The 22,810-nt window shown below is 45.6% G+C and overlaps 2 long non-coding RNA genes across 2 annotated transcripts; both read left to right on the forward strand.

Moving 5' to 3' along the window:
- The first annotated feature begins 3,521 nt into the window (after window positions 1-3,521).
- Window positions 3,522-8,959, forward strand: LOC140460810 (uncharacterized). The gene is made up of 3 exons (XR_011954349.1): window positions 3,522-3,580; window positions 5,094-5,231; window positions 7,852-8,959. It is a non-coding gene; the product is annotated as an uncharacterized lncRNA (long non-coding RNA).
- Window positions 8,960-15,391: 6,432 nt separating this feature from the next.
- Window positions 15,392-22,804, forward strand: LOC140460803 (uncharacterized). Its single transcript, XR_011954340.1, has 3 exons — window positions 15,392-15,538; window positions 17,588-17,716; window positions 21,926-22,804. It is a non-coding gene; the product is annotated as an uncharacterized lncRNA (long non-coding RNA).
- The last annotated feature ends 6 nt before the right edge of the window (window positions 22,805-22,810 follow it).

Consider the following 22,810-nt stretch of genomic DNA (forward strand, 5'->3'; position numbering starts at 1 on the left):
GGGCAGTGGTCAGATTATCTCTTTTGGGGATGAGTCATTGTTTGTCATTGGCATGGCATATATGTTACTTGCCACTCCTGAGCCCATTGGATATTGTTAAGATCTTGTTGCATTTCAAACTGAACTGCTTCAGTTTGTGAGGAGTTGTGAATCGTGCCGAACATTGTCCAATTATTGGCGAATATCACCACCTCTGACCTTATGATGGAGGAAGGTCACTGATGAAGATGGTTGAGCCTCAGAAGACACGACCCTATGAATTCCTGCAGAGACGTCCTGGAACTGAGATGACTGACCTCCAACAACCAAAGCCATCTCTCTCTGTCCCAGGTATCCCTGAACAATTCAGATACACAACATTATTTCAAAACTAATTGAAGGAATACAGATGAAACACCCCTCTTCTGGGAGTCTCCAGTGCAAGGTTTTCTGTTCGGGGAACCATCTGATAAGTGTTGACTGTCATCAACCTTTTTGATCTTGGCCACACACAGCGCCCCCTGTCCATTAGCCCCCGCCACTCCAGCGCTCCCTGTCCATTTCTACCCCGGCACTCCAGCGCCCCCTATCCATTCTCCCTCACCACTCACAGCACCCCCGTCCTTTCCTCCCACCACCCACAGCTCCCACTGTCCATTCCACCGCCAACCACAGCGCCCCTTGTCCATTCTCTCTCCATCCCCAGGTTCTTGCCCATTCTCCCTCTATACTCAAAATACCCTGTCCATTCTCTCTCACGCCACCCTCTGTACCCCTGTCGTTTCATTCCTCAGGCCCTGTCCAGTCCGTCTCCCCACCTTCTACACCCATCTATTCTCTCTCATCCCACCTTCTGTCCCATGTCCATTCTTCCAGCCCCCACCATCCATATTCTCTCTCTCTCCCCTCCCCCCACCATCTGCCACCCGCCCCATTCTCTCTCCCCTGAAATACACCACGCTCGGAGTCAGAATTGGGGTTCAATGACAGTTTTTAGATTAGATTAGATTAGATTAGATTAGATTAGATTACTTACAGTGTGGAAACAGGCCCTTCGGCCCAACAAGTCCACACCGCTCCGCCGAAGCGTAACCCACCCATATCCCTACATCAACATCTACCCCTTACCTAACACTACGGGCAATTTAGCATGGCCAATTCACCTGACCTGCATATCTTTGGACTGTGGGAGGAAACCGGAGCACCCGGAGGAAACCCACGCAGACACGGGGAGAACGTGCAAACTCCACACAGTCAGTCGCCTGAGGCGGGAATTGAACCCGGGTCTCAAGGAAATACCGGGGCTCCGGGGAGAGAAAGACACCAACAGCACAGTGTCAGCTGCGAGACCTCTCTCGACCCGAAGCACACGTCAAGAAACTTTTATACATTTTGTGATACAATCGGTCAGGGATGAGATTATTGTCTTTGTAACATGATTTGTTTATGGTAATCCTTGCAGAATCGTTGATAGTTGATACAATCATTGTCAGTTCCAACACAACCTTTGTTAATTTCCACACAGTCGTTGTCAGTTTCAGTGCAGACATTGTCCATTTCAATGTCTGCATGGAAATCCATTGTTGTTGTAATGGGCGCTAATTGCTCTCCCTGAGAAGGAGGATTCCTGCAGCCCTGGCTATTAGCATTTGGTATTGAGTCTGTATCATGCTGTTGGCACTTCTATAAGAGGTGTTGGCTGGACCCAGACACTTCGGCGGGCAGTGTTCATTACTCATGAATATTCTCTTCCCCCACCCGCCTTAAACTAGTCACCTGGGTTGTGAGTCCATTGTGCTAACATTCTGGTGGCCCCAGGCAATGTCTGTATCTGCTCTGCTGTTTCTCTCCATATTGTGATCCAGCGGCCATCTTGTGTGTCAAGTTGGCCAACTGATGGCTCAGTGACCATCTTGTGTGTCTGTGTGCCTAGTATCACCCTGCCCTGTGCCATCTCCCACTTCTCCGCCACGCCCACTCTCTCCCCCGCCCAATTTCTCTATCAACCCCATTCATTCTCTCTCTCTCTGTACCCCCTAGTCTCTCTCTACCCCCACACTCTGCCCCCTCGTCCATTTTCTCTCTCTCTCTGTCCCCCATCCAGTCTGTCTCTTTTCTCCCCAGCCCCCACCACACCGTCCTTTCTCGAGCCTTGAACCATCTTTGACCGCTGTATCAAACCCTTCAAAGGACAGAGAGAGAGAGGGAGATAATGGATGGTGATGACTCTACCTGGGAGTCGGGAGGGGTGAGAAATGGCTGATCTTCTAAATTGAGAATACCTAAAATAATATCGTCAGAAACATCGTTAAAGCCAGAAAAGCGCTTTCAAGTTTTTTAAAAGAGCTGCTGAAATCTATCTGATTCTTTCGCTGAAATAAACGCAGTCAGGCCACCGCTCAGCACAGGCTGGAAGGGGTGAATGGGCGAAAGTGAGCACTGCAGATGCAGGAGATTAGAGTCAAGATTAGAGTGGTGCTGGAAAAGCACAGCTGGTCAGGCAGCATTCGAGACTTTTGTCTGAAACGTCAATGTTCCTGCTCCTTGGATGCTGCCTGACCTGCTGTCATTTCCAACACCACTCTGATCTTGAATGTAAGGGGTGAATGGCCTAGTCGTAGTCTTGTGAAGTTGGTTCCAACTATCTAGAAATAGCATCACAGAGCACAGAAACATACCCTTCGGTCTGTGCCGACCAGATATCCTAAATTAATCTGGTGACCCATTTGCCAGTATTTGGCCCCTTATCCCTCTGAATCTGTCCTATTCATATCCCCATCCAGATGCATTTTAAATATTATCATCCTACTAGCCTCCACCACTTCCTCTGGCTGACACGCACCAGCGTCTGTGCAAAAACGTTGCCCCTCAGAAATCTTTCCCCTCTCACCCTAAACCCATGCCCTCCAGTTCTGGACTCGCCCCCCAACGTGGGGAAAAGACATCCAAAAGTTGAGCAGCCAGACAGAATGCAAAAGTAATACAATGTCGAATCACAGGGAAAAACAAATTGTGGCTTTTTTTCCTATTGGCATTTGGACTCTTAACATCTGACAGAAACACCAGCATTGAAAAGTGTGGTGCTGGAAAAACACAGCAGGCCAGGCAGCATCCGAGGAGCAGGAGAATCGACGTTTCGCGCATAAGCCCTTCTTCAGGAATTTTATGCCCGAAACGTCGATTCTCCTGCTCCTCGGATGCTGCCTGACCTGCTGTCTTTTTCCAGCACCACACTTTTCAACTCTGGTCTCCAGCATCTGCAGTCCTCACTTTCTCCAAGAAACACCAGCACCCCTAGTGAGCATACTGCGCATGTTTTCCGGTGTCATCAACGCAGTGCACATGCCCACCGGTGTCAGCAAAACTCTGGGCATGCTCATTGCTTTCTGCAAAAAAAAGGCGCGCGACCTTCCTTTGATGGCCCAATAGGGAACCGTGGAGGACCAGAACGAAACTGGTCCTCCTGCCAATCAGAGCCACCCCATTGTCTGAATGCGGAAGTTGGACCATGAGTTTCTGAAGCTGCTCCTCCTGTTCCTCTCTTTCTGAATCAACATTGAGCTTCACTCAGACCGCAAATTCCTTCCTCTGTCTCAGATCTGTGAGTACGGCACTCTCTTTTCTCGCCCCCTTTGCCATTTCTACTTCTTTCCGGAGTTCAATTGTTGACTTACACCAACTGAAAGGAAAGGGATTGAACCCAGGGAGGGGACGGACTATGGAAAAGTGATCGAGGTCTGTGTCTCAATTGGCAAAATAGACAGGCAGGAGGCTGGGAAGGACACAGCAAATCAGGCAGCATCAAGAGGTGTAACCCTTCTTCAGAACTGGGGATGGGTGCTGGGCTGGAGCTAAAGTGGGGATAGCTGAAGATAGGGAGAGGGTCCGGCCTGATTAATCGTTGGGTGTAAGAAATCAGGTTGGTGACAGGAAGGAGTGGTAGTGAGGGGCACGGGGCTGAGAAGGGAGTTGGGGGATGGAAAGGGAGGTTATTTGAAATTGGAGAACTCGATGTTGGGTCCTGCAGGCTGTAGGCTGCCCGGGTGGAAGATGGGGTTTGTTCCCTAATTTGCAGTTTGGTTCGTTGTGGCAATAGAGGAAGCCTATGATGTTCTTGTCAGAAAGGGAGTGGGAAGGGGAATTAAAATCGATGGTGACTGGGAGGTCTGGTCAGCTTCTCGGACCCAGCTGTGATGCTCACCAATCCGTTCCCCAAGTTTACGCTCAGTCTCCCCGAAGTCGAGAAGACCACAATTTACAAACACGTGGCAAATGCAGTATCTCAATGTGAAGTTATAGTCTTTGCTGTGAAAAAAAGCAGAAAGTAGATGTATTGTTTAAATGGTGATACTTTGGGATGTGGAGAAAGTGAGAACTGCAGATGTTGGAGATTAGAATCAAAGTGTGGCGGTGAAAAAGGTGGTAGATCGGGCAGCATCTGAGGATCAGGAGAGTTGACATTTCGGTCCCGAGCACTTCATCAGGAATGATGTGTGGATGGACAAAGGGTCTGATTCTGTGCTGTATGACTCTAATCATCTTCGGGGAGAGCAGAAGTGTGATTGTGAAGGTTGGAGTTTAAGAGGAGCTTTCAAAGATGTTTGCCCTTAATGGGAGCAGAAGAAGTTACAATGAAATCTTGCATTTGTGAGACAGCAACTGAGTGAGTGAGTAAATCCGAGGTTTTGGTGCAAAGTGGGAATTCATTGCACTGTGAGGATGAAGCCCTACCTATTGAGTCATTTCTGCTGGTGAATGAAACCAGGCTGAAGATTAGGAGGAGTAAATTTAGGACAGAGATGAGGAAGAACTGCTTTTCCTGGAGTCGAGTGAATCTATGGAATTCTCTGCCCCAGGAAGCAGTGGAGACAGCTTCATTAAGTATATTCAAGACACAGTTGGATGGGTTTTTGCATGGTAGGGGAATTTAAAGGTAGTTGGGACAATGCAAGGAGGAGGATCTCAGATGATGAATAGATTAGCCATGATCTTAATGAATGGTGGATCAGGTTGGATGGGCCAAATGGCCTTCTCCTGCTTCTATTACAATGTAACTGTAACCCTGCATTTCCCACGTCTAACCCACCTAACCTGCACATCCGTCATCATTATAGGCAATTTAGCATGGCCAATCCAAATCAAGGCCGGTGAGCAGTGAGGTGATGTGGGAAATGAATATTAGAGAAAGGGACAAGGAGAGTAAATGTACCAGCAATCAAAACTGGATTCTAAAGATCACAAAAACTGAAACGGTGAGTGTGAATGTGTGCTGCATTGTAACAAAATTGAATGAATTAACTGCACACATTGAAGTGAATAATTATGGTCTGAGACATGTCTTTAGGATGGCAAGGATTAGATTCTGTATATTGAGGGTGTTGTCTAATGGGAAGCTTGGTAAAGGTAGAGGGTTGGCACTGCTCATCAAAGCTCTGATCACATGGTAGTCTGATGTCAGCTCGGGTTTTAGGGCCTGGTTTCTCTGTCCTCTGTTGATCTCCCTGTCCCCAAGGAGTATGATGTCGGTCTGTGCTCAGCTCTGCTGGATTTCTGCTGAAGCTTTGTCCCCTTTTTCACCTTCTGGAACAATAAAGCATTCAGTCAATCAAGCCCCAACCCACCATCTCCCAGTCTGTCAGCCACCCAGGCACAGTGTAATCACAGCAGGGGATCTTACAAGAAAAAGGAAACCAAATTCGAAATGACGAGGTGCTCGTGTTTAATGTTTGTTCATGAGAAAGTAAACCACAAATGGGGCTCTCCCAGGATTCTTATACTATCCTACTTGAGGAATTCTCTCTCCCTTACATCTAACTCTGAGAACCCAGCTATGATTTACAACAATATTTACACCAACAGAAGTAAGGCACCTGTTCTCAAATAGACAGAGATATACAAGATGCGCACATACAAGATCTCTCATGCACACACACACACACACACACACACACACACACACACACACACACACACGTGTTCACGGGAGTGAATGCACATTTTCAGAGCTGAGCTCAAGTGTCACTTTTTGTTATAAAACTTTAAGTTCGCTTGATAAGGTGCTTTCCAGGGATTTCTGGGATTTGCATATTAATGACACCTACAACCCATTTGTAAAGATGAAAGACTTAACAATCCAGGTTTGTTCAATGGATCATTTCAGTGACAGGACACTGTCATGTTTTTCTTTCAATTCTGTGTCTTATTATTTTATTCTCCAGAATCACTTGATGAAGGAACAGTGCTCCAAAAACTAGTGCTTCTAAATAAACCTGTTGGACTATAATGTGGTGTTGTGATTTTTAACTTTGTCCAGGTTAGGGGGGGAAATTGCTATGCTAAATTACCCATCGTGCCCAGGGATGTGCAGGTTAGGTGTGATAGTCAGGGAGTAGAGCAACAGGTGTAGGGGAATGGATGTGGGTGGGTTACCCTTTGGAGGGTCAGTGTGGACTCGTCGGGCCGAGTGGCCTGCTTCCACACTGTGGGGATTCTGTGAAGGGAAGGAATTCCTGCAAACTGTAGGGCAGTGCAGGCTAGCCAGCCGGCCGGCCGCGCCCCACCCCTTCCTCTCTCCCCTTTTCCCATTCCCTACCCCACCCCTGACCCATTGAAGGCGTCACAACGTGGTAGTGGCCCTGTCAGTTTGCATGAAACTCCCTCCCTCTCAGCAATTCTTCATCCTGGGAGTGTGTGGGGGGAGTCTGTTCACTTGTGGCAACTGGAGTGAATCCAGGGAGGCAGCAGACTCTGCAAACTCAGGTATGTGTCTTAATTACCCGGGTGAGGAGGGACAGAAGGATGGGGTGGAGCTGTTTTCCCCATCGCGCCAGAGTCTGAGACTTTTATAAAATCATGAGGGGTATGGATAGGGAAAATAGACGAGGTCTTTCCATTGGGATGGGAGAGTCCCAAACGAGAGGGTCATAGGTTCAGGGTGAGGGCAGTGGGGGGATGTAAAACAGACCTCAGGGGCAACTTTATCATGAAGAGGGTGGTACTTTTATGGAATGAGCTGCCAGAGGAAGTTGTGGGGCTGGTAGAATTCCAACAGTTAAAAGGCATCTGGAGAGGTGTATGAATACAAAGGGTTCAGATGGGTCAGGGCCAAGTGATGGTAAATGCGACTGGTGTCATAGAGATGTGCAGCACAGATACAGACCCTTCGGTCCAACTTGTCCTTGCTGACAAGAGAGACAACCCAATTTAGTCCCAGCTGTCAGCACCCGGCCCATATAGGGGCCAAGTGATGGCAAATGTGACCAGATTAATTTAGGATATCTGGGCATCTTGGGCAGGTTGGACCAAAGGGTCTGTTTCTGCGCTGTGTGACCCTAATCGTCTTCAGTGAAAGCAGAAGTGTGGTTGTGAAGGCTGGACTTTCAGAGCATGTTTTGCCCTGACTGGAGGCAGAAGAGTTTGACTGAAGTGTATTGGTGTTAATGCCTTGATGTCTCATTTTGCTCCCACCTTCTCGGGGTCATTAACCATTTTGTGTCTGGTCCTTCCTCAAGAAGCTGCATTGCAGGTTCACCCTGAATTGACACACTTTTTTTTTTTGCTTCCCAAAATCAGACCTGCTCACTCTCAGCAGGATCCCAGTGTTGTGAAAGATATTAACTTTCAGGTGGAGGTATCCAAAATTCAGAGAGATGTCAGTCTTGATGTTTTTGCTTTTTCTGCCCCTGTAAGATCCTGAATCAGCAACTTCAGGAGAATTAGTTAGATCAGAGTGAGAACAGAGGGAAAGGGAGAGTGGGATGGTGCTTTCAATTTTGTGGAACAACAAAAGAATATTGTGCAGAATGTAGAATTGCCTGTTTTGAATTTCTACCCTACACTGATAGTGATGACTTTTGTAATCTCTTTTTGCAGAGTATTTGAAAATCTGAAGTCAGAAGATTCAAAATCAACAAATGAAGGCCTTATTCCCGACACATTGACTCTCCCGTTCCTCGGATGCTGCCTGACCTGCTGTGATTTTTCCAATGCCACACATTTCGACACTGACTCTCCAGCGTCTGCAGTCCTCACTTTGAGTCAATGTCTGACAGTCACTCAGTGCATTCGGACCGCAACAATTTTCAACTATGAGCCTGTGAGAAGGAGCAAAGCTTTTTGGTTCCTGTTTAGGTACGTTTTCAGCGTCAGTGGGACTGGATGAGAGACCCTACTGTTGCAGCGCACTGAGTGTGGAGCATGTAACCGCTATACAGCCTGGAAAGAGGAATTGACGGCAGGGTGGGGCTGTATGCATGTTTGTGTGTAACTGAAGCGTTGGCCATGGAGAAACCCGAGGAATCCCACCTTTTGGAGAAACGATGGAAGTGTGATGACTGCGGGAAAAACTTCTGTTTCCCATCTACCCTGGAGACTCATCGGCGCAGCCACACCGGGGAGAGGCCCTTCAGCTGCCCTGAGTGCGGGAAGTGCTTTACCCAGGTCTCCACCCTGCTGACCCACCGGCGGGTCCACACAGGGGAGAGGCCGTTCACCTGCTGTCAGTGCAAGAAGGCTTCCACCTGCTCCTCCGGCCTGCGGAGGCACCAGCGAGTTCACCTGGAGGGGAATTGAAACTGTGATGGCCAAGTTGCATCCTTTACCCGGTCTGGCCTACACATGACTCCAGGTCTACAGCAGTGTGGTTGAATCTACACTGCCCCACCCCTCCTCGCTCGGCAAATGAGAGGGGAGAAACTTACTTGGAGACAGAGTATGGATTGAAATTGCTGAGTGAGGAGGCAACACATCCTCCTGGTTACAGCTGTACCAAGGATCCAATTACAAAGGGACGACTGGGTGCTAACCAATAGTAAAGAACGTGGGGGGGGTGTTGGAGTGTATGTACTTTGACCTTGAGCTGTTTAAAAAGCAGCTCCTTTTTCTCTGCCTTTTTGCAGGAGGGGGTCTGAAGATGTAACAAAGTTGGGTCGCAATAAAGGTTACCTGAATTTACCCCCTGGCTCAGACTCTCATTGAAAGCTTTGAGCTCCAAGAGGTTTTTGTTTTAAAGCTGATCAGTTCTTTCAGCCTCCTGCACTAAGCTTCCAATGTTGTCTGTCAGATGGAGCAGTGAATGAGGAGCCAGTATCATTCGAAATTGTAAGTTTTTCAGGATTGTAGAGTGCATCATTTCATCGTCATTGTAAAGTTTCCTGGCAGCATCGGGAGGTGTGGGCTGTGTTCAATGGAAACGAGGTGGAGGAGCCAGTGGGGGACTGGCCTGGATGAAGTTAAAAATCACACAACACCAGGTTATAGTCCAACAGGTTTATTTGGAAGCACTAGCTTTTGGAGTGCTGCTCCTTCACCGGGTAGCTGTGGAGCCGGATCAAAAGACACAGAATTGATAGCAAAAGCTCACAGTGTCATGCAACTGAAAGGATATATTGAACAAACCTAGATTGCTGTTAAGTCTTCCATCTTTGAGAATGGATTGCAGGTTTTGGTTCATTAATATGTAAATCCCAGAACATCTTTTAAGTTATGTTCTTGAGATGACTTAAGGTTTTATTTTAGAAAAGGCTGACAGCTCAGACAATGCATTAAAGGTGTGAGGTTCGAGCCTGTCATACCCCAATCTTGGATCAGACTGGTTCTATTTCCAAAGTAGGAATTTATAAAATATTACACAGATTGACTGCCTGCAGTTTCTGCACATTTTGAGCAAAGTAGAATGTATCTGCAAACATAATTCTGCCAATTCAAATTCACTTCTTAGAGTTACTTGTGTGTGTGCATGTGAGTTTGTGTGCATGCTTGGTAAAGAGTATAAGCCTGTGAGAGTGTTGGGGGGTGTATGTGTGTGTATATGTATGAGAGAGGTATGAATAAAAGCAAGGGGTTGCATTTTGCTGAAACAAGGAAGGGTGGACCTATACAGGTAATGGTAGGGCCTTGAGTCTTGTTGGAGAACAGAGACATGGGAGGATTCAGGTGTATAGCTGCATCACTGGGAGACAGGGTGGTCAAGAAGGTGTTTAACACACTTGCCTTCACTGTTCACCCCCCATTGAGTATCGGGGTTGGGACATCATGTTGAGGTTGTACAGGATGTTGGTGAGGGCACTTGGAGAGGACTGAGTACAGTTCTGGTGGCCCTGTAATAGGAAGAATACTATTAGAGAGGGTTTAATAAAGATTTACCAGGACATTGCCAGGACTGGAGGGTTTGAGTTATAAGGAGAGACTGGGACACTTTTCACTGAAGTGCAGGAGGTTGAGTGGTGATGTCATTGAGATTTATAAAATCATGAAGAGTGGAGGTAAGGTGAATAGCAAAGGGCTCTTCCTTAGTGTAGAGGTGCTCAAAACTAGGAGGTATATTTTTTTAAAGTGAGGGGAGAGAGATTTAAAAGGAGTCTGAGGGACAACGTTTTGGTACAGGGTGGTTTGCATATGGAATTAACTTGCTGAGGAAGTGGTAGATGCGGGGACAGTTACAACATTGAAACGACATTTGGATGGGTACATGAATAGAAAGGTTTAGAGGGATATGGGCCAAATGTAAGTAAGTGGGACTAGTTTAGTTTGGGAATCCTGGTCGGCATGGACGAGTTGAACCGAAGGGTCTGTTTCTGTGCTGTCTACCTCTCTGAACCAGAAGTGATCTTATTGAAACCAATAGATTTCTGAAAGGGGCTTGACAGGATAGATGCAGATAAAATGCTCCTTTGTGGGGAGGGTCATAGAATCTCAACAATGTGGAAGCAGGCCATTCGGCCCATCTATTCCACACTGGCCCTCTGAAGAGCATCCCACCCATTCCCACCCCTTTCCCTGTATTTCCCATGGCTAATCTATCCTAACTTGCACATCCCAGGGCACTATGGGTAAGTTAGCACTGCCAATCCACCCTGAGCTACACCCTAAAATACAGAAGAGGAAGTGTTGGATGTCTTGAAACATGAAGGTGGATAAATCCCCAGGACCTGATCCGGTGTAGCCTAGAGCTCCGTGTGAAGCTGGAGAAGTGATTGCTGGGCCTCTTGCTGAGATATTATCATCAATAGTCACAGGTGAGGTGCCGGAAGACTGGAGCTTGGCCAACATGGTTCCACTGTTTAAGAAGGGTGGGAGTCCAGTAAGCCTGATGTCATTGGTGGGCAAGTTGTTGGAGGGAGTCCTGAGGGACAGGATGTACATGTATTTGGAAAGGCAAGGACTGATTAGGGATAGTCAACATGACACTGTGCGTGGGATATCATGTCTCACAAACTTGATTGAGTTTTTCTGAAGAAGGAACAAAGAGGATAGATGAGGGCAGAACTGTAGATGTGATCTATATGGACTTCAGTAAGGCATTCAACAGGGTTCCCCATGGGAGACTGATTAGCAAGGTTAGATCTCATGGAATACAGGGAGAACTAGCCATTTGGATACAGAACTGGCTCAAAGGTAGAAGACAGAGGGTGGTGGTGGAGGGTTGTTTTTTCAGACTGGAGGCCTGTGACCAGTGGAGTGCCACAAGGATCGGTGCTGGGCCCTCTACATTTTGTCATTTACATTAATGATTTGGATGTGAGCACAAGAGGTAAGGTTAGTAAATTTGCAGATGACACCAAAATTGGAGGTGCAGTAGACAACGAAGAGGGTTCCCTCAGATTACAACAGGACCTGGACCAGATTGGCCAATGGGCTGAGAAGTGGCAGATGGAGTTTAATTCCGATAAATGCGAGGTCCTGCATTTTGGGAAAGCAAATCTTAGCAGGACTTATACACTTAATGGTAAGGTCCTAGGGAGTATTGCTGAACAAAGAGACTGAGGAGTGCAGGTTCATAGCTCCTTGAAAGTGGAGTCGCAGGTAGATAGGATTGTGAAGGCAGCGTTTGGTATACTTTCCTTTATTGGTCAGAGTATTGAGTACAGGAGTTGGGAGGTCATGTTGCGCCTGTACAGGACATTGGTAGGCCACTGTTGGAATGTTGGATGCAATTCTGGTCTCCTTCCTATCGGAAAGATGTTGTGAAACCTGAAAGGGTTCAGAAAAGATTTACAAGGATGTTGCCAGGGTTGGAGGTTCTGAGCTACGGGGAGAGGCTGAACAGGCTGGGGCTGTTTTCCCTGGAGCGTTGGAGGCTGAGGGGTGACCTTATAGAGGTTTACAAAATTATGAGGGGCATGGATAGGATAAATAAACTAAGTCTTTTCCCTGGGGTCGGGGAGTCCAGAACTAGAGGGCATAGGTTTAGGGTGAGAGGGGAAAGATATAAAAGAGACCTAAGGGGCAACATTTTCATGCAGAGGGTAGTACGTGTATGGAATGAGCTGCCAGAGGATGTGGTGGAGGCTGGTACAATTGCAACATTTAAGCGGCATTTGAATGGGTATATGAATAGGAAGGGTTTGGAAGGATATGGGCCGGGTGCTGGCAGGTGGGACTAGATTGGATTGGGATATCTGGTCAGCATGGACAGGTTGGACCAAAGGGTCTGTTTCTATGCTGTACTTCTCTATGACTCTAAAAGCAAGTTGTAGACAAGTAAAAAGGCCCACCAGGCAAGGAGGTGGTTAACAACCTTAGGGCATCCCTCTTAAACCATGCATCTTGTTTGTTTACAAATTAAACATGCTTCAGCTCTTTTCCTATCTGCTTTCTGGAAATCTGGGTGACACCAGGTTTGTAATACAGTATTAACCATTCCCTCCTTGCCCACGTGTGTACAATAATGCACATAATCAATTGAAAAAGGCAGAGGCAAAGAAGGAACACAAAGTAGTCCATCAGGGGTCACCCACATTTCGGTTTGAGTATCGAGGGAGTACCCTGTTTGAGGCCATAGTTTGTGCTGCTCAGCAGGGGGCGCACCCTGTGATTTCAGTCCTATACCCAGGCCTGGCATTTCTCTCCCCATATTGTCTCTGTCGGGGTTTTGCTGGGGACCCAATGGGACCAGAGGTTTGGGGTGTCAGGCTGCCTGCTTGGCAGCAGCATCCATCTGCTCATTCCTTTGGAGACTGTATCCATTGCCTCAGCATGAGCTGAACATCTTGATAGCTGCCAGATTGATTGGACAAAACAGCATTACTGTTCGTCTGCCCAATGGGGGTTAAAAATCCTCTCCGTTCCCACAAGTCTCTGTAATCATGGGTCACACCAAAAGCACAGTGAGAGTTGAAGATCTCAACCCCCGGCAGGGGTCTCTCAGTTCCGAGATCGGTCAAATGAACACTAGGATTATGGTCTGCTTCAGCAAGGTTTCACACTTTAATTTGTAACGGCCGGGCAAAGATTTGTCCAGCAACACAGATATTAAAAGATTCTGTGTTCCTTGGAGAAACTGTGTGATTAACGTGGAATAAAATATCAATTTTCATATGTTTCTTAAGAGACAGTACAGCCTTAATTACAGAATACTCCAATAAAATGTAATAAAATTACAGGTTAACCCAATGATATTTCCTGGGAAATAATGTTGTTTCACACGCATTATCTCCTCATACCTGTGCTTCAAGGTTAGCTAGGATGGTCAGTAATGTCCTATCTAGCTTAATTAGGTCCATACAATGAAGAAGGCATTGTTTGCTTAATCTGTAATTCAGTTCACTCAGGAATGCAGAAATGCAGCTTTTAGCCATTTTAAACACAATGTTAATTTTTAGCCTGAAGCCATGTTGTTCTATTACTTTATATTGAGATGCCATTTTGTGATGAATAAAAGCTCTTGACAACAGCCTAAATCTCGGTATTAGATCCTCATCTGGTGTGGACCTGGTCTGTCACTCAAAGCAAAACTAAATTTACAATTTAAAGCCATACGTGCTATTCTGCTAAATTAATCCAGTTGATTTGTTTTTGTTTAAAAATGTGAAAACCTCGTGAACAGTTCTTCCAGTTAATCACTGGATATTCAAATTTCTCTCCAAAATTAAAGATCATAACAAAACTGGGTGTCATTGTGGGATTTTGAATCTGGAGGGTGTGCTTGTGAAGTTTGAATGAACAATATTTCAAAGTGAATGTTATCGTGTTCAGTATTAAGACTTTCTAGAGATGAAAAATTTGCCCTTGTGTGTTTTGCAACATTTAACCAAGGTCAGTTCTATAGAACATGCAGACAGGTTGATGTGAGAGCTGGGGCAAACATCAGAAATAATGGAGGCAGGAGCACAGCAATTAGAGTTAGAAAGTTAGCCAAAAATATAAAAACAGGAAGAAAGTTTCATCACTTTGTTAACTTTTTTAAGAAAAGCTAAGTGTTGGTTCTGTAAAAAATGAGTCTGGGGATTCAATAACGGAGGATAAAGAGATGGCAGATGAATTAAAAAGAGCTTGAATCTGTCTTCACTAGAGAGGATACAAGTAACACCCTAGGACTAGCTGGAAATCAGGAATTGAAAGGGAAGGAGGAACTGAAGACAATTACAATTACCAGGGAAGTAGTACTGAGTAAACTGTTGGAACTACAAGCTCACAAGTCCCAGGGGTCCAAAGGATTTCATTCTAGACCCTTAAAGAAAAATTAGCTGGTGATATAGTTAATGCATTGGTTTTAATTTTCCAAACGTCATTAGTTTCAGGGAAGGTTTCTGTAGATTGGAAAACTCCTTTCTTCAAAATGGGAGACCGAGAACAGGAAACTGCAGACCATTTACCTTAACATATACCATTGGGAAAATGTTCAAAGCTATGATTAAAGATGTGATGACAGGGCACTTGTACAAGTTCAAGGGAATCAGGCAGCGTGAATGTGTTTTTGTCAATGGGAAATAATGTTGTAATAATGTTTTGAAGAACTGCCTCTCCCACCTGTGACTGAGCTGATAAATCTCATGGACCGACAGAGAATGGAATCCGTTAGCACAGTCCCCGCATTTCTACGACTTCTCTGTCGTTCTGGTGTCCTTTTAGCTCCCTGTTTCTGATGAACAATTGAAACTGTGATCACACTCAGGAAACGTGTACAGTCACCCTCTACTGCGAACAGTGTAAAGTTTCTTCAGTCTGTGTAACTGGTGACAGCTCACTGGGGCACACTCTCTCCCAACAAGGACAAAAGACATACAAAAGTTGAGGAGTCAGATGCAATGCGGAAGCAATAAAATGTCGATACACAAGGGAAAAAAAATTGTGGCTCCCTGTTGGCATTTGGACACTTAAAATCTGTCAGAAACACCAACATCCCAAAGAGCACACTGCGCATGTTCGTCGGTGTCAGCAAACTCGTGGGCATGCTCGTCACTCTGCGTGAAAAAAGGCGCGCGATCTTTTTCTTTTGATTGACCAATAGGAAGCCCTGGAGGACCGGAAGGACGTTGGTCCTCCTGCCAATCAGAGTCACTCCGTTGTCTGAATGCGGAAGTTGGACCATGCGTTTCTGAAGCTGCTGCTGCTCGTGTCTGAATGAACATTGAGCTTCATCCCAGACTGAAAGTTCCTCCCTCTGTCCATTATCTGTGAGTACGGCGCTCTCTTCTCTTGCCACCTTTTCCATTTATTTTTTCATTCTGGGATTCAGTTGTTGTCTTGCAGCAACTAAAAGGAAAGGGAGTGTGTCGGGATGGGGACAGACTCTGGAAACGTTGCTCCAGGTCTGTGTCTCAATTGGCAAGATACACAGGTAGGAGGCTGGAAGAACACAACAAGCCGGGCAGTATCAGGAGGTGGAGAAGTCAACGTTTCGGGTGTAACCCTTATTCAGGATTGGGGATGGGTGCAGGGGGCGATGCAGATAAAGGGTGTGCTGGTTGGTGAAGTGGGGATAGATGTAGACAGGTAGAGGGTTCAACCTAGGCAAAAGGGAGGACTGCAGATGCTGGAAACCAGAATTTAGATCAGAGTGGTGCTGGAAAAGCACAGTAGGTCAGGCAGCATCCGAGGGGCAGGAAAATCGACGTTTTGGGCAAAAGCCCTTCATCAGGAATTTCCCCAGGGTTGGGGAGTCCAAAGCTAGAGGACATATGTTTGAGGTGAGAGGGGAATGATTTAAAAGAGACATGAAGGACAACTTTTTCACATAGACAGTTGTACATGCGTGGAACGAGCTGCCAGAGGAATTGGTGGAGGCTGGTACGATTATATTTAAAATGCATCTGGCTGGGTACATGAATCGGGATGGTTTGGAGCCGTGTGGGTCACATGCTGGCAAACGGGATTAGATTAATTTTGGATATCTGGTCATCACGGACAAGTTGGACCAAAGGGTCTGTTTCCATGCTGTATGACTCTTAATCGTCTTTGGTGAAAGCAGAAGTGTGGTTGTGAAGACTAGAGTTTCAGAGCAGCTTTCGAAGATGTTTTGCCCTTACTGGGAGCAGAAGAATACAATGAAATCTTGCATTTGTGAGAGAGCAACTGAGTAAAGGGAGTACATCTGCGATTTTGGTGGAAAATGGGAATTCATTGCACTGTGGGGATGAAGCCCTACCCTATCCAGTTATTTCAGCTGGTGGATGAGACTCGGCAGTTCACACAGGCAGTCAATCCAGTAATATTTTGTAAATTCCACTTGGGAAATAGAACCAGTCTGATTCAAGATTGGGGTACAGACAGACTCTGACCTCACACCTTTAATGCATTGTCTAAGCTGAGATGACACCTTTTGTTATAAAACCTGAAGTTATTTCAAGAAAGTGTCTGACAGGAAGTTCTGGGATTTACATATTAATGATACCTGCAACCCATTCTGAAATATGAAAGGCTTAACAATCCAGGTTTGTTCAATATATCATTTCAGTGGCAGGACACCGTAATGTTTTTCTATAAATTCTGTGCCTTATGATCTTATTCTCCACAACCACCTGATGAAGGAGCAGCACTCCAAATGCTGGTCCTTCCAAATAAACCTGTTGGACAATAACCTGGGTGTGTGTGATTTTTTTTAAACTTTGTCCAGGTTAGGTTGGATTGACCATGCTAAAGTCCTCACAGTGCCCAGGGAGGTGCAAGTTTGTGTGAATTGGCTGTGCTAAATTACACATAGTGTCCAGGGATGCGCAGCTTAGCATGGATTGGCCATGCTAAATTACCTATAGTTCCCAGGAATGTGCAGGTTAGGGTTAATTGGCCAGGTCAAACTATCCAGAGTGAAGATCTAGACCCCTCTTAAGGGTCCTTTCGGTTCGCAATTGGTCTAAAGAATCAATGAAATGCAGTCTGTACAAAGCAAGGTTATCAGTTTAATAAGGCAGCTTGACCCAATTCTGTCCAGCAACACAGTGATTAAAGCTTCTGTGTTCCATGGTGAAGTTGTGCAATTACATTTGAAAATGACACGTTATTTATTTAGGTTTTTTTAAGAGACAGTACAGCCTTAATTACAAGAAAAGACCAATCAAATGTAATAAGGTGACATGATTTAGAGCAGGTTAATCCAATGATATTTCCTGGGGAAGGGGTCTTAATTACATAAATCATCATGCCATGGTAGCAGCTCAAGGTTAGTTCAAATGGTCAATTAATGTGTCCGTGTTCATTTTAAACAAACTCCATTGTCCTCTTATCTTTGGATTGTAGCTTAATTCTGCAAAACAGCAGGACAAGTTCACAGAGTTCAATCATTATTCTCAGCCATTTTGTTGTATTATTTTAAATTGAAAAGCCATTTTGTGGTTAGTAAAAACCTACATATACTTGTTGAGTCTGACAATACCCTAAATTCAAATTTTAGATCCTCACCTGAAGCATCAGAGTCTGAGGGGTGACCTGATAAACGTTTGGAAGAGGCATGGATATGGTGAATACCCAAGGTCTTTTCCCCAGGGTAAGGGAGTCCAAAGCTCGAGGGCATATGTTTGAGGTGAAAGGGGAATGATTTCAAAGGGACCTGAGGGGCAACTTCACACAGAGAGTGGTGCATGTATGGAACGAGCTGCCAGAGGGAGTGGTGGTGGTTGGTACAATTACAACATTTAAAAAGCATCTGGATGGGGATATGAATAGGAAGGGTTCGGAGGGATATGGGGCACATGCAGACAAATGAGACTAAATTAGTTTAGGATATCTGATCAGATGAATTGGACCAAAGGGAAAGACATGACCGTGTCCTGCCACTGAAATGACATATTGAACAAACCTGGATTGTTACCTCTCTCATCTTTTACAATGGGCTGCAGGTATTATTCATATGGAAATCTTGAGATTACTTAAGGTTTTATCACAAAAGGTAACCTCTGGGCAGGATACTGGCTCGTTGTTTCGCACTGCTGCCTCACAGCGTCAGGGACCTGGGTTCGAGTCCCGTCTCGGACGAATGCCTGTGTGGAGTTTGCACATTCTCCCTGTGTCTGCAAGGGTTTCCTCCCCGTGCTCCAGTTTCCCCTCTCAATCCAAAAATGTGCAAGTTAGGTGAATTGGCTATGCTATATTGTCCGTAGTGTGAGGTGCATTCATCAGGGGTAAATATGGGGAATGGATCTGGGTGGGTTGCTCTTCGGAGAGTCGGTGTGGACTTGTTGGGCCAAAGGAGCTGTTTCCATACTGGAGGGAATCTAATCTTGTCTCAGCTCAGACAATGTGTTAAAGGTGTGAGGTCAGAGTCTGTCAGTATCCCAATCTTGAATCACACTGGTTCCATTTCCAAAGTATGAATTTATAAAATACTACATGTTCTGACTGCTTGCAGATTGTGTGTTTTTGAGCAAAATAGAATGCATCTGAAAATATAATTCTGCAAATGCAAATTCACCCCCAAGGACTTGTGTGTGCTTACATGCATGAGACAGTGAAAACGATTATTTCCGTGCTGTATATCTCTGTCTATTTGATAACAGATGCTTTATTTCTGTTGGTGTAAATATTGTTGTAAATCATAGCTGGGTAATAATAGTTAGATGTAAGGGAAAGAGAATTCCTCAAGTTGGGCACTATAAGAATCCTGGGAGACCCCTATTTCTGGTTTACTTCCTCGTTCACATTTAAACATGAGCAACAATTAATTTAATATTTGGTTTCATTTTTCTTGATTAATTCCCTGCTATGTCTACGCTCTGTGTCTGGTCAGTTGACAGGCTGGGAGATTGTGGGTTGGGGCTTGATTGACTGAATATTTTATTGTTCTGGAAGGTGTAAAGGGGGGGGGGGGTGTTAAAGCTTCAGCAGAAATCCAGCATGTCTCTGTAAGGAGTCTCAGATCATAATTATTCTCTTCAATGTGTGCAGTCAATTCGCTCACTTTTGTTACAATGCAGCACACAATCAGACAACATTTTTCGTTTCAACTTTCGTGCTCTTTAGAATCCAGTTTTGATCGCTGAAATATTTACTCTCCTTGCCCCTTTCTATCGTTCTCTAATGCTCATTTTCTACATTGCTCGCTGGCCTTGATTTGGATTGGCCATGTTAAATTGCCCATAGTGTCCAGGGATGTGCAGGTTAGGTGGGTTAGCCATGGGAAATGCAGGGTTATAGTTTCATAGTAATAGAAGCAGGAGGAGGCCATTTGGCCCATCCAGCCTGCTCCACCATGCCTTAAGATCATGGCTGATCTATCCATTGTCTCAGCTCCTCCTCGCTGCATTGTCCCAACTACCCTTCATTCCCCTACCATGCAAAAACCCATCCAACTGTGTCTTGAATATACTTAATGAAGCTGTATCTACTGCTTCCTTAGGCAGAAAATTCTGTAGATTCACTACTCTCCAGGAAAAGTAGTTCCTCCTCATCTCTGTCCTAAATCTACTCTTCCCCTAATCTTAAGGCCTAGTCTCATCCACCAGCAGAAATGACTGGACAAGGTAGGGTTTCATCCCCACAGTGCAATGAATTCCCACTTCCCAAGACGTACTCACTCACTCAGTTGCTGCCTCACAAATGAAAGCTTTCATTGTAACTTCTTCTGCTTCCTGTAAGGGCAAAACATCTTTGAAAGCTGCTTTGAATGCAAGGAGGAGGATCTCAGATGATGAATAGATCAGCCATGATCATAGTGAATGACTGGCCAATCCAAATCGAGGCCAGTGAGCAATGTCGTGATGTGGAAGATGAGCATCAGAGAATGATAGAAAGGGACGAGGAGAGTAAATATTTCAGCGATCAAAACTGGATTCTAAAGAGCACAAAAGTTGAAACTAAAAACGTTGTCTGATTGTGTGCTGCATTGTAACTAAAGTGAATGAATTGACTGCACACACTGAAGTGAATAATTATGATCTGAGACTCCTTACAGAGACATGGTTTCAGGATGACAAGGATTGGATCCTGAATATCGAGGGGATAGTCAAATGGGAAGCTCGGTAAAGGCAGAGAGTTGGCACTGCTAATCAAAGCACTGATCACAGGGTAGTCTGGAGTCAGCTCGGGTTTCAGATCCTGATTTCTCTGTCCTCTGATCTGCCTGTTCCCACAGAGTAAGATGTTGGTCTGTTCTCAGCTCTGCTGAATTTCTGCTGAAGCTTTGACCCCACCTTTACACCTTCTGGAACAATAAAACGTTCAGTCAATCAAGCCCCAACCCACAATCCCCCAGCCTGTCAACCGACCAGGCACAGACCGTAATCATAGCATGGAATCAAACAAGAAAAATGAAACAAAATTAAAAACATATCAGTGCTCAGGCTTAATGTTTGTTCATTAGGAAGCAAAGCAGAAATAGGGGTCTCCCAGGATTTTAAGACTGCTCTACTTGACGAATTATCTCTCCCTTACATCTAACCATTTGCACCCAGCTATGATTTACAACAATATTTACACCAACAGAAGTGAAGCATCTGTTACCAAATAGACGTAGATATATACAGCACCAATACAGACATTTTCTCTCCCTCACGCACGCATGCGCACACATGTCCAATAGGGGTTGAATGTGTATTTGCAGAATCGTGTTTGCAGATACATTTTGTTGTGCATTTTTGCGCAAAATCTGCAAGCAGTCGGTACACATAATATTTTGTAAATTCCACTTTGGAAGTGGAACCAGTTTGACTCAAGATTGGGATACAGACAGACTCTGGCCTCAATCCTTTAATGCATTTTCTGAGCTGAGATGTCACTTTTTGTTATAAAACCTTAATTTATCTTGAGAAGATGGCTGACACCAAGTTCTGGGATTTACATATTATTAATACCTGAAACCTGTACTAAACGATGAAAGACTTAACAACCAGGCTTGTTCAACTTTGTCCAGGTGAGAATGGATTGACCGTGCTAAGTTACCCATCGTGCCCAGGGAAGTAATGTCTTGATGGTGCCTTTCCCCCAACTTCCCATGTACGTTAACCATTTCATGCTAAAGTTGTTCCTCAAGAAGCTGCATTGCAGGCTCACCCTGAAGTGACAGTTTATTTTGTTTCCCAAAATCTGACCTGCTCACTCTCTCGGCAGTATCCGAATGCTGTGAAAGATATTAACTTTCAGATGGAGGTATTCAAAATTCAGAGTAGTGATATTTTTGCTTTTCTGTCCCTATAAGATCCTGAATCAACACCTTCAGGAGAATGAGTGAGAGCGGAGTGGTGCTTTCAATTTCATGGAATAACAAAAGAACATTCCGCTGAATCGCTTGTTCTGAATTTCTACCCTGCACTGACAGGGAGGACTTTTGTGATCTCTTTTTATCAGAGTACTTGAAGATCTGAAGACTGAAGTTTCAAAATCAACAGATGAAAGGCCTACGCCCAAAACGTTGACTCTTCTGCACCTCGGATGCTGCCTGACCTCCTGTGCTTTTCCAGCGCTACACTTTTCAGCACTGACTCTCCAATGTCTGTAGTGGTCACTGCCTGAGTCACTCAATTCGTTGGGACTGCAACGATTTTCAGCTATGATTCTGTGATATTAACTTTCAGGCAGAGTTATCCAAAATGCTCTTCTGTTTCTGTACAATCCTGAATCAGAACATGCAGGAGGATTAGTTAGAGTGGAGTGAGAACAGAGGGGGAGAGAGAGTGGGATGGTGCTTTCAATTTTGTGGAACAACAAAAGAAAAGCATATTCCGCAGAAAGTTGAATTGCTTGTTCAGAATTTCTACCCTGCGCTGACAGTGAGGACTTTTGTAATCTGTTTTTGCAGAATATTTGAAGATCTGAAGGAGGAAGCTTTGAAACCAACAGATGAAAGCCTTATACCGGAAACATTGACTCTCCAGCGTCTGCAGTTCTCACTTTGACATCAATGTCTTGACAGTCACTCAATCCATCGGGACAGGCAACAATTTTCAACTATGATTCTGTGAGAAGGAGCAAAGGTTTTTGGGTCCCATTTAAGTATATTTTCAGTATCAGTGGGACTGGGATGAGAGACCCTACCATTGCAGTGCAGTGTGTGTGTGTGTGTGTGTGGAGCGTGTAACAACTATACGGCCTGGAAAGAGGAATTCACGGCAGAGAGGGCCTGTACACACGTTTGTATGTCACTGAAGTTTTGGCCATGGAGAAACCAGAGGAATGCCACTCTTTGGAGAAACCGTGGAAGTGTGCCAACTGTGGGAAAGGCTTTCGTGTCCCATTTGCCCTGGAGACTCATCAGCGTAGCCACACTGGGGGGGGGGGGAAAGACCCTTCAGTTGCCCCAAGTGCAGAAAAGGCTTTACCCAGGCCTCTGCACTGCTGACCCACCAGCAAGATCCACACGGGGGAGAGGCCTTTCAGCTGCCCCGAATGTGGGAAGGCCTTCAGCGATTCCTCTTCCCTGCTGAGGCACCGATGGGTCCACACGGGGGAGGGACCATTCCCCTGCCCCGAGTGGGGGAAGGCCTTCAACAGTTCACCGTCCCTGCTGAGGCACCGACGGGTCCACACGGGGGAGAGGCCTTTCAGCTGCCCTGAGTGCGGGAAGGCCTTCAACAATTCGTCCAACCTGTTGAGGCACTGGCGGGTCCACACGGGGGAAGAGGCCATTCCCCTGCCCCCAAGTGCGGCAAGACCTTCACCCACTCCCTCCACCTGCAAAGCCACC

Source organism: Chiloscyllium punctatum, chromosome 36, assembly GCF_047496795.1.
Source record: "Chiloscyllium punctatum isolate Juve2018m chromosome 36, sChiPun1.3, whole genome shotgun sequence".
Taxonomy (NCBI): domain Eukaryota; kingdom Metazoa; phylum Chordata; class Chondrichthyes; order Orectolobiformes; family Hemiscylliidae; genus Chiloscyllium; species Chiloscyllium punctatum.